Genomic DNA, 13,030 nt, shown 5'->3' with positions numbered 1-13,030 from the left:
TTTCTAGAGAAAAACGAAAAAGAAACGGTAAAGATCCCTTCTAATCATTTTTTTCAGCTGCCTTATATTGCTTCTCTCATCGTAATGGAGGTATATCAACGAGAGAAGCAATTTCATTCGTTTATATCGAAATATATATTTTCAACTTCAATTGATCAATATTAGGGTTAGCCTTTTTTTTGCTGCAATAAAGATCTCAACCTTCTTTTAGACTTTGATTGGACTCACCCGCCTTAAATTATGACTGATTTATGTTTTGCCAATCACAGTTTGGGCTAAGGACTAAGGACACTTCAATGATTCTCAAAATGCAGCTGTTCAGCTGTTCACTTGTGTTCCTTGACTTATTTCTAAGAAATAGAGTCTTCGTTCTTACCACACGATACCTCCAAGGATTTAGCGAGAATCCCTGTCAGGATTATGGGAGAATCCCTGTCAGGATTATGGGAAAACCCCTCACAAGATTCTGGGAAAATCCTTCTCAGGATTCTGGAAGAATCCTTTTTTGAATTCTGGAAAAATCCCTCACAGAATTCTAGAAAAAACCCTCTCAGAATTCTTGGAGCATCCCTCTAAGGACTCTGGGAGAAACCCTGTCAGGATTCTGGAAGAATCCCAATCAGAATTCTGCCAGGATTCTGGGAGAATCCCTCTCCGGATTCAGGAAGAATCACTCTCAGGATTCAGGGAGAATCTGTCTTTTGATTTCGGGAAGAATCCTTATTAGAAAATCCCTCTCAAGATTCAGGGAGTTTCACTGTCAATATTCTTGGAGAATCCCTGTTAGAATTCTGGGAGAATCCCTGTCAAGATTCTGGGTGAATCCTTGTCAGAATTCTGGGGAAATCCCTGTCAGGATTCTGGATGAATTCCTATCAGGATTCTGAGAGAATCCCTGCCAGAATTCTGGAAGAATCCCTGCCAGGATTCTGGGAGAATCCCTGCCAGGATTCTGGGAGAATCCCTGCCAGGATTCTGGGAGAATAACTGCCAGGATTCTGGAAGAATCCCTGCCATGATTCTGGGAGAATCCCTGCCAGGACTCTGGAAGAATCCCTGACAGGATTCTGGAAGAATCCCTCTCCGGATTCAGGAAGAATCACTCTCAGGATTCAGGGAGAATCTGTCTTTTGATTTCGGGAAGAATCCTTCTCAAGATTATTGGAAAATCCCTCTCAAGATTCAGGGAGATTCACTGTCAAGATTCTTGGAGAATCCCTGAGAATTCTGGGAGAATCCCTGTCAAGATTCTGGGTGAATCCTTGTCAGAATTCTGGGGAAATCCCTCTCAGAATTCTGGGAGAATCCCTGTCAGGATTCTGGGTGAATTCCTATCAGGATTCTGAGAGAATCCCTGCCAGGATTCTGGGAGAATCCCTGCCAGGATTCTGGGAGAATCCCTGCCAGGATTCTGGGAGAATCCCTGCCAGGATTCTGGGAGAATCCCTGCCAGGATTCTGGGAGAATCCCTGCCAGAATTCTGGGAGAATCCCTGCCAGAATTCTGGGAGAATCCCTGCCAGGATTCTGGGAGAATCCCTGCCAGGATTCTGGGAGAATCCCTGTCAGGTTTCTGGGAGAATCCCTGTCAGGATTCTGGAAGGATCCTTGTCAGGATATCGGGAGAATCCCTGTCACATACACATGCAAAATGGTCATTTCAGAGGAAGCTCTCAGTTAATAACTGTGGAAGTGCTCATAGAACACTAAGCTGAGAAGCAGGCTTTGTCCCAGTGAGGACGTTACGCCAAGAAGAGGAGAGGAGAGGACATCTAATGACTCTAGGAGAATCTCTGTCAGGATTCTGGGAGAATACCTCTCAGGTCTCTGGGAGAATCCCTGCCAGGATTCTGGAAGAATCTCTCAGGATTCTGGAAGAATCCCTCTCAGGATTCTGGGAGAATCCCTCACAGGATTCAGAACAAATCCTTCTTAGGATTTCGTAAAGAATCCTTCTCAAGATTATTGATGAATCCCTCTCAAGATTCTGGGAGAATCCCTGCGAGCATTCTGGGAGAGTCCCTGTCAGGATTCTGGGAGAATCCCTGGCAGGATTCTGGGAGAAACTCTAGCAGGATTCTGGGAGAATCCCTGGCAGGATTCTGGAAGAATCCCTGGCTGGATTCTGGGAGAATCCCTGGCAGGATTCTGGGAGAATCCCTGGCAGGATTCTGGGAGAATCCCTGGCAGGATTCTGGGAGAATCCCTGTCAGGATTCTGGGAGAATCCCTGTCAGGATTCGGGGAGAATCCCTGTCAGGATTCTGGGAGAATCCCTGTCAGGATTCGGGGAGAATCCCTGTCAGGAGTCTGGGAGAATCCCTGTCAGGATTCCAGGAGAATCCTTGTCAGGATTCTGGGAGAATCCCTGTCAGGATTCTGGGAGAATCCCTGTCAGGATTCTGGGAGAATCCCTGTCAGGATTCTGGGAGAATCCCTGTCAGGATTCTGGGAGAATCCCTGTCAGGATTCTGGGAGAATCCCTGTCAGGATTCTGCATGAATTCCTATCAGGATTCTTGGAGAATCCCTGCCAAGATTCTGGGAGAATCCCTGCCAAGATTCTGGGAGAATCCCTGCCAGGATTCTGGGAGAATCCCTGCCAGGATTCTGGGAGAATCCCTGCCAGGATTCTGGGAGAATCCCTGCCAGGATTCTGGGAGAATCCCTGCCAGGATTTTGGAAGAATCCCTGTCAGGATTCTGGAAGAATCCCTCTCAGGATTCTGGAAGAATCCCTCTCAGGATTCTGGAAGAATCCCTGTCAGGATTCTGGAAGAATCCCTGTCAGGATTCTGGAAGAATTCCTGTCAGGATTCTGGAAGAATCCCTGTCAGGATTCTGGAAGAATCCCTGTCAGGATTCTGGAAGAATCCCTGTCAGGACTCTGGAAGAATCCCTGTCAGGATTCTGGAAGAATCCCTGTCAGGATTCTGGAAGAATCCCTGTCAGGATTCTGGAAGAATCCCTGTCAGGATTCTGGAAGAATCCCTGTCAGGATTCTGGAAGAATCCCTGTCAGGATTCTGGAAGAATCCCTGTCAGGATTATGGAAGAATCCCTGTCAGGATTCTAAAAGAATCCCTGTCAGGATTCTGGAAGAATCCCTGTCAGGATTCTGGAAGAATCCCTGTCAGGATTCTGGAAGAATCCCTGTCAGGATTCTGGAAGAATCCCTGTCAGGATTCTGGAAGAATCCTTGTCAGGATTCTAAAAGAATCCCTGTCAGGATTCTGGAAGAATCCCTGTCAGGATTCTGGAAGAATCCCTGTCAGGATTCTGGAAGAATCCCTGTCAGGATTCTGGAAGAATCCCTGTCAGGATTCTGGAAGAATCCCTGTCAGGATTCTGGAAGAACCCCTGTCAGGATTCTGGAAGAACCCCTGTCAGGATTCTGGAAGAATCCCTGTCAGGATTCTGGAAGAATCCCTGTCAGGATTCTGAGAGAATCCCTGTCAGGATTCTGGAAAAATCCCTGTCATGAATCTGGAAAAATAGTTCAAAATTTTGTCTTTAGATATTCTCCGTTTCACCATCGAACCTTACCTTAAAATGGCGGACAACTCTCAGGTCATTTTGACAGATGTAACATAAGCATGAAAGGACGGGGAATTGAACCCCGGTCTCCCGCGTGACAGGCGGGGATACTGACCACTATACTATCGAGGATGTGATGGTGGAATAGATTACACTGAAAGACATTGTATTTCCACAACAAGATGAATGTGTTAGACTTGAGTTTTTTAATGTATTAATTCTTTCATATAGGTATAATCATTATTGTTTCATCTTTTGTAAAAAAAATGTCATTCGAAGAGTAAAGAATAAGTAATAGTTCACTGCTGTGACCGCCAATATGGTATCGCCATACGCTTTCAAATTCGCATCGAATGTCTTCTTAATTGCTTCCAAAAACTTCCCATCCTCATCAGAATCAGAAGCGACCGACTGAACGAACGAGCTTACGGCCGGATTATTGACGCCGGCGCGCCACATCTGACTCACATTAAAAGTAACATTTGGGCGCAATAAATCCCCTCCTTGGTTGGAAACCCCGAAATCCCACTGGACCTTTGCCATCTCTCGTGTCTGAAACTAGATTATGATTTTCACCCATCACCGACCGGGCCAGAATGACGGAACGAGAATCAAAACCGTTTTCCTTTCCAATTTTCTCAAGAAGATTATGTTCGGCAAACAATGCGAACGACGACGCGACCCAAAATCATTCATTGAACGCAACAGCCAGCGTAACAGTAGCGTGTGTTAGACACATTGAATCACATCAAAGGGATTCCAGATCCTGACCACAATCTGCTGCTTGCTACCGATTTGCTTTCTTCTCGCGCACCGATTGGCTGACTGGCCTTGGAGAAATTTCGAAAAAAAAATTGAAGAATCATATCCAAATCAAACAAGCTGGAAATCGTAAGTGAACCGTTACATCACAGTCTTCCCTGCTACAGCCGACATGAACATGAAAGGAGAAATTGAGCAAAAGGAATCGATTCTACCACATCACATCAGAACTACCAATAATGCAAGGAAGGGATACTTTCTTCCTCTTTCAATCTTCATCAACGTCGTCGTCCATATCTCACCGGAACCGTTCGTTTATTGGCTTCGACAGGCAACAAATCTCAACGCAACGATTGCAATCGCCTGCCTTCAATGAAGCGTATCTCCGTCGCATAACTGTCCCATTTGATAAAATTTACGAACTGCCCAAAATCAGGAGCGACATTATCTTAACTTCTCAGGTAGCGCGGTCACTCAAAACCTACTGAACTGTCGTTGGTGACAATCTTCGTTCGTCTTGACCTCCCCATTTGTGGACATTTTTATGGTCTTCAGATGGTGAGCAATCATTCATAGGTACATATATTTTACAGAAGATCAACCATCCGAAGACGATTCCGTCTGGACCCACAGATAATTAAAAAATGAGCCACGACCATCAGCAGGGTACCTGATACACGCACGGCTGAACGAGAAATTTTAATAGCTTTATTACACTTTCTTTCTTTTGATCTAGAATTCCAGATCGCATCCTTATCGCATCAGGAATGTCAGATGTTCACCAGTTCAAGGAGTTTTGTTACCATCTAGTCTTCTACGTACCTATAATAATTTCACCATCGACGAAGCGTGTGCGGTTTGTTGATCGCGTGTGAGCTCAACCAACGCAAAGGCGCACGTGGCGATACGCGTTTTAATTAGGAAGGATTAGTCTCTCTTCCTTGGAAGACGATCGCACGCACCCCCTTAAGAAGCAAACGCACAAACGCCGAGAAAGTTACGGGCGATCTTCGTTTGAGGTGATTCTTTCTATAGTTCTTTCAGGGTGGACATGGGTGTCGGTTGTGGGATTGAAGTTTTTATGACCATGTAGATTGCGATAAGATCATGCGGGCTTTGTGCGTTTTAATTGTTTGTGTGTAAATTGTTTTATTGGGGTATGGTTTTCGGTAAACTAACTTTTGTCTTTCTTTTCTTCTTTTTTACAGGTAAATAATATGAGGCATTATGGCTACAACGAAACCGTTGCAGAAACTGGTGGATGAATAAGATCTTTGTTGATCCAGCTATTTTGAGACTCAACCTGACAAATAATATGGCTATTTCAAGCGTTTTCGCGAGCTTTGCTTCTATGTTACAAGAATAAAACGCATTAGTTGATTATTACTTTTAATTAAATTTGAACACATAACACCGAAGACTATCTTATCAAATCACTTGATAAGAAGTTTCTTTATAACTTGTGGTATCATTATCGCTTTTATTTTTGTAAGCCTTCGTGGCGCAATCGGTTAGCGCGTTCGGCTGTTAACCGAAAGGTTGGTGGTTCGAGTCCACCCGGGGGCGGATATTTTATCGGGTCATTCTTTATTACACCACAAAACCTAACCTAAAAAATTTTTGACAGCTCGCATCAATTTTTGAATCCCTATGTCCCGTAGCAGGAGGAGATGCTGCAACAGAGTGACATTAACTTTTTAGCAACGTCACTCCCAAAGTATTGGCTTCGTATTTATACTGGATACTATACGGATAGGCTACCGAGATGTCGTCCTCCCATGATTTAGTTAAAATGTATTCAATGATGCTGCAGATTAGACCTGGCCACTTCAATACTTTTGATGCATCTCTGATGAATGACAAGAGTAGACTAGTTTTATCATTTTCCAGGATTCTTACAAGAGATGGCTGTGCATGTGTAAACTCGACTAGACAACAACTAGAACAGGTTAAATCCCTGATTGTTTATTTTTCTGTTAGCAAATTACCTCGCTATATATTTGAAGCAATATAACTCACGAATGGATCAACCGATCAATTTGATTTTTGCACGGTACAATTCGTCTTCAGGGTGGCTATGTTTTGATGTAGGGAAAGTTATGAAAATCAACATGAATAGTTAAAAAAATAGGGCTGCCATATTAAATGTTATCGTTAAATCTTGTTTTTCATTATGAATGCCAAAATAGATTTCAAATTTGAACTCACTATTAAAAAGCTTACATTCTCCACTCCCTTCATAGAGTTTTGATGATGATTTTTTGATATGTTACAACAGAGTTGAGAATTACACGATAAATTGTGTAAGATTTGATGAAAGTACATCGGTTTTGTCGGTTTATCATTGAATGATGAACTGTCAAATATCTACACTTCCGATCAAAAGTTTGGGGTTACCCCCTCAAAAACATGTCATTTTTTTAGGCCCATATCTTCGCCAACTTGCGTCCGATTTCAAAACCCTAGATCTCATTCAAAAGATAATAAGTCAAAGAAACTTTGAACATGATTTAGACGAAACTTTTTCAAAACATTTTGTATGTTAACTTAAACCAAAGTTGCCAAATTTTATAAAAAATTAATATAAACTTACGGCAGTGTCGCTGGAAATTGGGTCGACCAAATTTAAGATGAGAGCGGTAATATAACCAATTTTCTATTAGCTTTCAACTGTCTTTTACAGAACTTAGCTAAAAAATCTAGAAAAAAAAAATTATAAAGTAAATTAATCCTTGATGTCATCGACCAAAAGTTTGAGGTCACCCCTCAATATGATGTATCGGCCAAAAATTTGGGGTCACTATCGTAAAACATTGAAAAGTGATTTGTTCATATCTTTGTCATCTTTCATTCAATTTTAATTCTTCTTGGCTTATTTGAAACAAAATGAATGATACTTACTGCATAGACATTGAACCACACATATTTATTGAAATTTACATACTAAAACTTAACGTAAAGTTGCCTTATTTTTTTAAGTGTGGTGAAATGTGTTAACTTAACATAATATTTTTATATACAAAAATCGTTAAATACGTTAAGTTAAATACATCAAACGTAAATTTAGTTAATTATCTTTGAAATGAGCCACAAAGAATTAAAATTGAACTATAGATGACGAAGATAACACCAAATCACTTTTCCATGTTTTACGATAGTGACCCCAAACTTTTGGCCGATACATCATTTTGACCCCAAACTTTTGGTCGATGACATCAAGGATTAATTTATTTAATAACTTTTTTTCTAGATTTTTTAGCTTAGTTCTTCGTCGAACGGAAAATTCTCCACTGGGCCACTGGGTGTTATATGTGTTGTCCGTTGTCGAATGTTTGTAATGTTCAGTCTGTAGAGGCCGCAAGGTCGAAGACGGTGTAATTGTCTTTTTTTTGCCATGCTTGTTGTCGTCCTTTTCATGCTCGTGCTACACTTGTAAAAAATACCTGAGAATTGTCAGTCATTTTGAGGTTAGATACTTTGGTGACACCAACTTGGTGCAATAAAGAATTGTAACGTTTTGACGTTTTTTTATCTTTTTAAGTAAAATAAAGTTTGAATTCAATTAGATAAATTGTTATATTTTTTGAATATTTTGATTTTGATTTTAGAATTTGTTTTTTTTTTTATAATTAATTATTAGTTTTCATGATTATTTTAGTTAATTTGTAGCTTTTGACGTTTTTATCTTTTCAAGTAAAATCTTAATTGAATTGGATTCGTTGAGTTTGCCTTTGAGTTTGAACCGTTTCATTTAGTAGTCGATTATCCGTTTCATATATGGTTTGTGTCTAGGCTAAGCTAATGACGATTCATGTTATTCATGTTACGTATCTTATAGGACTTTTTCGATGGCGCAATATACTTTTACGGCCATGTGCGATTTGAATTTGGCGCACTTGTATATAATAGTTTGTAAATTGAATAGACGACTGCTTCAATAGCAGGAAATTTACTTGACTTGAGAAATCGACTTTTGGTTAGAGTCGGCTGGAGAACAGAAGTGAGCTTCGGCGACCTTCTGCCAGGTTTAAGTTTTGTAAAGGTGTGTAGTATTTAGTGGAATTGTAATTTTGTAAAGTAGTGTCATTTGAAGTGAATTTATTATTAATTGACTTTGTTTTTCGTTATGTAGTGTCTTAAACATTGGATTTTGTCGCCAGGGGCAGACACTCTGTTCCCTGTGCTTTTTTGTATTTTATAAAAGGTAATTATTCAATTCGAATTCGTGTTTAGTGTATATTGTTTTAATTGTGTGTTTCGTCCTTGGACTTCAGCGTCCAAGAGGTGCTTTTTATTTTTGGGCTTTAAGCCATATTCAGTGCTCTACTGGTGCTCTTCCTCGCCCGCCAATTACTGGCAGCCAAACGGAGTAAAGGGAGAACTTCCGGCCTACCTGCGTGCGGTTGCGCATGATCGAGCAGAGTACCGGACCGCCGACACCCCCTCCGCATCGTTAATTCGGCGAACAATCGGAAGAGCCCACCGTCGTCGACGATTGGCCACGAAGAGAGCATCGTCAACGACCCAAAACCTGCGCAGGTACGTTATTCATGGCCATGATCATACACACATACAACACACACACGTACACAACTCATTTTGACGCTCATTTTGTGAAAGACAATATACATTCAAATGAATTCAATTGCTTTGTTTTACTTGTTTCTATTTTTTTTTTTTGTTTCTTAAGATATCGTTTAAATAAATTCGCTTCAGTGACTCTTACTTGTTTGCTTGTTGTTGTTTATTCTGCTTTTAGTCTCTTTTGGTGTAAATTTTCGTTATCGATTCAGTTCGTCCATTTTTGCGTATCAGATTCAGTGCGTTTTGGGTTTTTGTACAAGATAGTGGCCGTTCGAAGAAGCCCTTGGGATAAGAGTCGTCAAACGGTCGGGCAAACTTCAAAATGAACCGATGGTCTCTTGTTCGCAAGAGTGGCGCAAAAGCCATCGCGTTTCAAAACTCTCAAGCGAATTCGACGAACGGTTACAGAATATTTCCTATATAGGAAAGATGTCTGGAGTCCAAAATTGACGACCGGAATATCCTAGATGGCGGTCTGAAATCTAAAATGGTGGTCCACAATTCAAGATGGCTGCTGTTTAATAGAAATTTAGGCTCTAAAACCTTGCGATATGGGTATATTTGACATAGGAAACATGTATGATGCCCAAAAACGGCAACCATAATATCCCACATGGCGGTTTACAATCCAAGATGAAAGCTTAAATTTCAAGATTGAAGCCGCTCAATAGAGCTTTAAGCTCTAACACCATGAAATATGGATATATTTGGAATGCGGAACATGTATGGAGTCAAAAAATGCCAACCATAATATCCAAGATGGCGTTCCCGAATCCATGATGGTGGCTCATAATTATTGATGACTCCAAAATCATGCAATATTGGTATATTTAGTACGCGGAAGATTTCCGGAGTCCAAAAATGGAGTCCAGAATAACCAAGATAGCGACCCGAAATTCCAGATGGCTGGGCTTTTTATTGCTGTTCAGTGAAGTTTTAGGCTAAAAAATCCTTGCAATATGGGTATATTTTGTATGACGACGATGTGTAGAGTCAAAAATGACGACAGTAATATCTAAGATTCCGTGGAATGCCGGTTTAAAACCCAAGATGAAATGAATTCTTGTTTAACGAATGAGAGTGCGATATTCATCAACATGTCAATTAAGTTTTGTTGAAATGGGTTTTCGAAGGTTCGAGAAAGGCGCCATCTCCGCTTGGGCTTTTTGTACTATAGTTACAACCATGGATATAAAATTTGAACTCACTATAAAAAGCTAACAATCTATTTTCTCTTCATAGAATTGTAAAGTTTTCGGTGAACAGAAATTTTTAAGAATTACGCATAAAATTGTGTAAGAATTGATGAAAAATCATTGCTTTTGGCAGTTCATCATGGAATAAATGAGTTTCTTACAAAAGTAAGGGTGCGGTCATCCGGACGCGCTGTAGACAGTTTTTTACTGTCGCCATGCGACAGAGTTTCTTACAAAAGTAAGGGTAAGATGGTCCGAGGGCCGTATTAAAGTGGAAAAAAATATTTACGTCTAAATTATTAGTTCTAGTTACATATGAATATGCTGTCTCCGGATAAGTTTCTTCATATTTTTTGAACATTTTTTTCCAATCTTGTGAAATTAAGGTGGTCCAAATGGATCTCAAGATCACAAAGTCAACTTTTTATTGTTTCCATATAGAGCAATAAAATATTCTAGTGATGACGCGACAACCGCTTGCACGCCTTGCAGATTGCTTGATATGCATTTGGCAAACCATGTGCTACCAGCGTTCATTGGAAGGCTAGTCGAACAACAATGCTGATTCAATACCACACAATAAATTTTGTGGTTATTTCTACTGTGGTGCTATCAAGCAAACAATGTTTAGTTTCTATTCACACTTCGAAAGCTTGATAAACGAAAATTTCATTGCAAACAAAGAAAGTTTGAAAAACGATCTTAGACGTTCGGGCGAGGTTTTCCATGCTTGCCCATTATGATGTAGCAATTTAATGACTTTGAACTGGATCCCGGAAGGACTTCGCTGCAGATGTAAGATTCAGAGGCTCGTCGTGTACATACAGCTTCAAAAAAGAAATAAAGAAGGTACATAATTGACAGAAATTTAGCCAGGTCACATGTCGAGGCGAAGGTGGGCAATATCGCCCAGAATGGAGATTGTGCGAAGTTTGGTCGTGTGCACCCCCTGCAACTCAAAGTTGAAAGTAGTAAGTAAGTAGCCAAGTAGCAAGTAGTCTATCCAAAGTACGATCTGTGGCGGTATTAAAAAGTGAGCTTGAAAAATCACTCAACTTGGCCAAGAGGATATACTTTGGTAGCACTTTGCACACTTTTTCTTTATATAAGCTCGACTAGTTTTACTTAAATCTAATCTTGGGATCTTTTCGGCGTATCAGTCTTCTCGTAAAAATCTAAAACTACGATTTGATTTCTTCCTCCAACGTATTGATCCTTGATCGAAACGTTGGAGAAAGAAATCAATCCGTAGTTTTTTTTTACGAAAAGACTGATACGCCGAACAGATCTCAAGAGTATAACTGCATCATTCGTGATTAAAGCAATTAAATATAATCCTAATAAATAAATTACCATTTGGAAATTATTTTCACGAAATTTGTTCTTGTCCACGATGTCATAGCTCTGTTCTGCCGTGTTCAGCATAGTTGTCCCATATTATTAGAATATGGGACAACTCTGCCGCACATGATAGTACTGTTCTGTAAATAACATTAAACGTGAGTTCAGTGTGACTCGCTGAGGTGATGCCAATCAATGGCAAAAACTCCGCATTGATTACGAGCACATAGTCACATGGAGCACTTGAATAGATATTTATCGTTTTTTTCTTAATTTATCGGTGAGCTCGTTCCATATTATTAAAATAATTAACAGTAAGTATATGATATAGAAACAAAAAAAATTTTTTTTTCGTCACGTCAAGCATCGGCCAAAGTTCCCGAGTCACTTTTTGTTTGAACCGAACGATGAATTTTAAAGGTTCGTCATCTTTGGTACTGAAATGTGTTATATATAGGTCAACAGGTGTTGGAATTCTCGGCTATGCAGTCTCCAAACTCCTTGGAACGACAACTGCATAGCCGAGAATTCCAACATCTAGTGCATCCAAACAGTCGAACACTCAAACCTCTAGGTCAACAGGAAAATAAGTGTTTTTATGATCGTGAAGTTTGCCTGAATTACATCACATATCCAAATTAATCCAGAGCATGCGACTTTCCCCCCTCCCAAACAAAAGAAACTCTTTCGCAGTCGTGACAGTCGTGGAGAACCACAGATGATCTCGATTTCTAGTAGCAACACACTTCATACTAAAATTCGTTCACTTCCTGATCGTAAGGACGTGATTGACGCCGTTATTGGCTTAATAAAGTTTAGAATTCTTAACCTTCTTCGTGCATTAGCTTGCGCTCAACTTGCTCACCTAGTGTACGTTCATGGGTCATAATGACCCCAATGCACGACTTGGGTTAAAAGTGCACATTGAGAACGGTAAGCTACTACTAAGCTCTGTTTGTTGATTCTTTGTTCAATTTTGATTATTCTGATCAATTATGGAGCAGCATATACGAATTATATGTATCTATTTGCTCATGTGCAATCAAATTAAACAAACTATAGTAATAATACAGTCTTGCAAAGACAGCAGTAACGAAATGATGGCGTTATATTCTTCAAGAAATGTTAATGCTGCTTGGCAGCATCTATTTATTACGTAACGCTAAAATCGACATTTTTTGGCCCCCCTCCGTAACGCTTTTTTGTATGAAAACCCTAAAATTTTTGTATGGACCGTAACGCTCGGCTGTACGCCCTTTATTTTGTGGAGTTCGTACACTATCTATCTTCAGTTTTTGAAAGCTAATCTACATTTTAATACATTCGCAAACCACCCAAACTGTATCCTTGTGCCATCTTAAAAAGCATCACTACAAACGTGACCAAACAAATGCACCTCATTGTAAAATTTAATCGTTCGACTCAAAACATTTACCCATAAAAGCGAGACTTGCAGTTGATGAGTAGCGAGCAGAGCGCCACGAACAAGGAACATCTGTCGCGTGCCGGTAGCAATCAACCGTCAAACCATCATCCACTCATCACCTTCCATCGACATTTATCATCTCTATAGCTAGCTGCACAAGAGGGAAGTCCGAAAGAAAGCGAAAACACA

General features: G+C 40.3%; 1 protein-coding gene and 1 non-coding gene across 2 annotated transcripts in view; both read left to right on the top strand.

The window, feature by feature from the left end:
* Positions 1-13,030, top strand: part of LOC109421249 (centaurin-gamma-1A) — a 560,936-nt gene that overhangs the window by 245,734 nt on the left and 302,172 nt on the right. The gene's annotated exons all lie outside the window — the stretch shown is intronic.
* Positions 5,787-5,860, top strand: Trnan-guu (transfer RNA asparagine (anticodon GUU)). Its single transcript has one exon. It is a non-coding gene; the product is annotated as a tRNA-Asn (tRNA).

Source organism: Aedes albopictus, chromosome 2 (assembly GCF_035046485.1).
Source record: "Aedes albopictus strain Foshan chromosome 2, AalbF5, whole genome shotgun sequence".
NCBI lineage: Eukaryota > Metazoa > Arthropoda > Insecta > Diptera > Culicidae > Aedes > Aedes albopictus.
The sequence above is the reverse complement of the archived record's forward strand: the minus strand, read 5'-3'. Positions and strand labels throughout refer to the sequence as shown.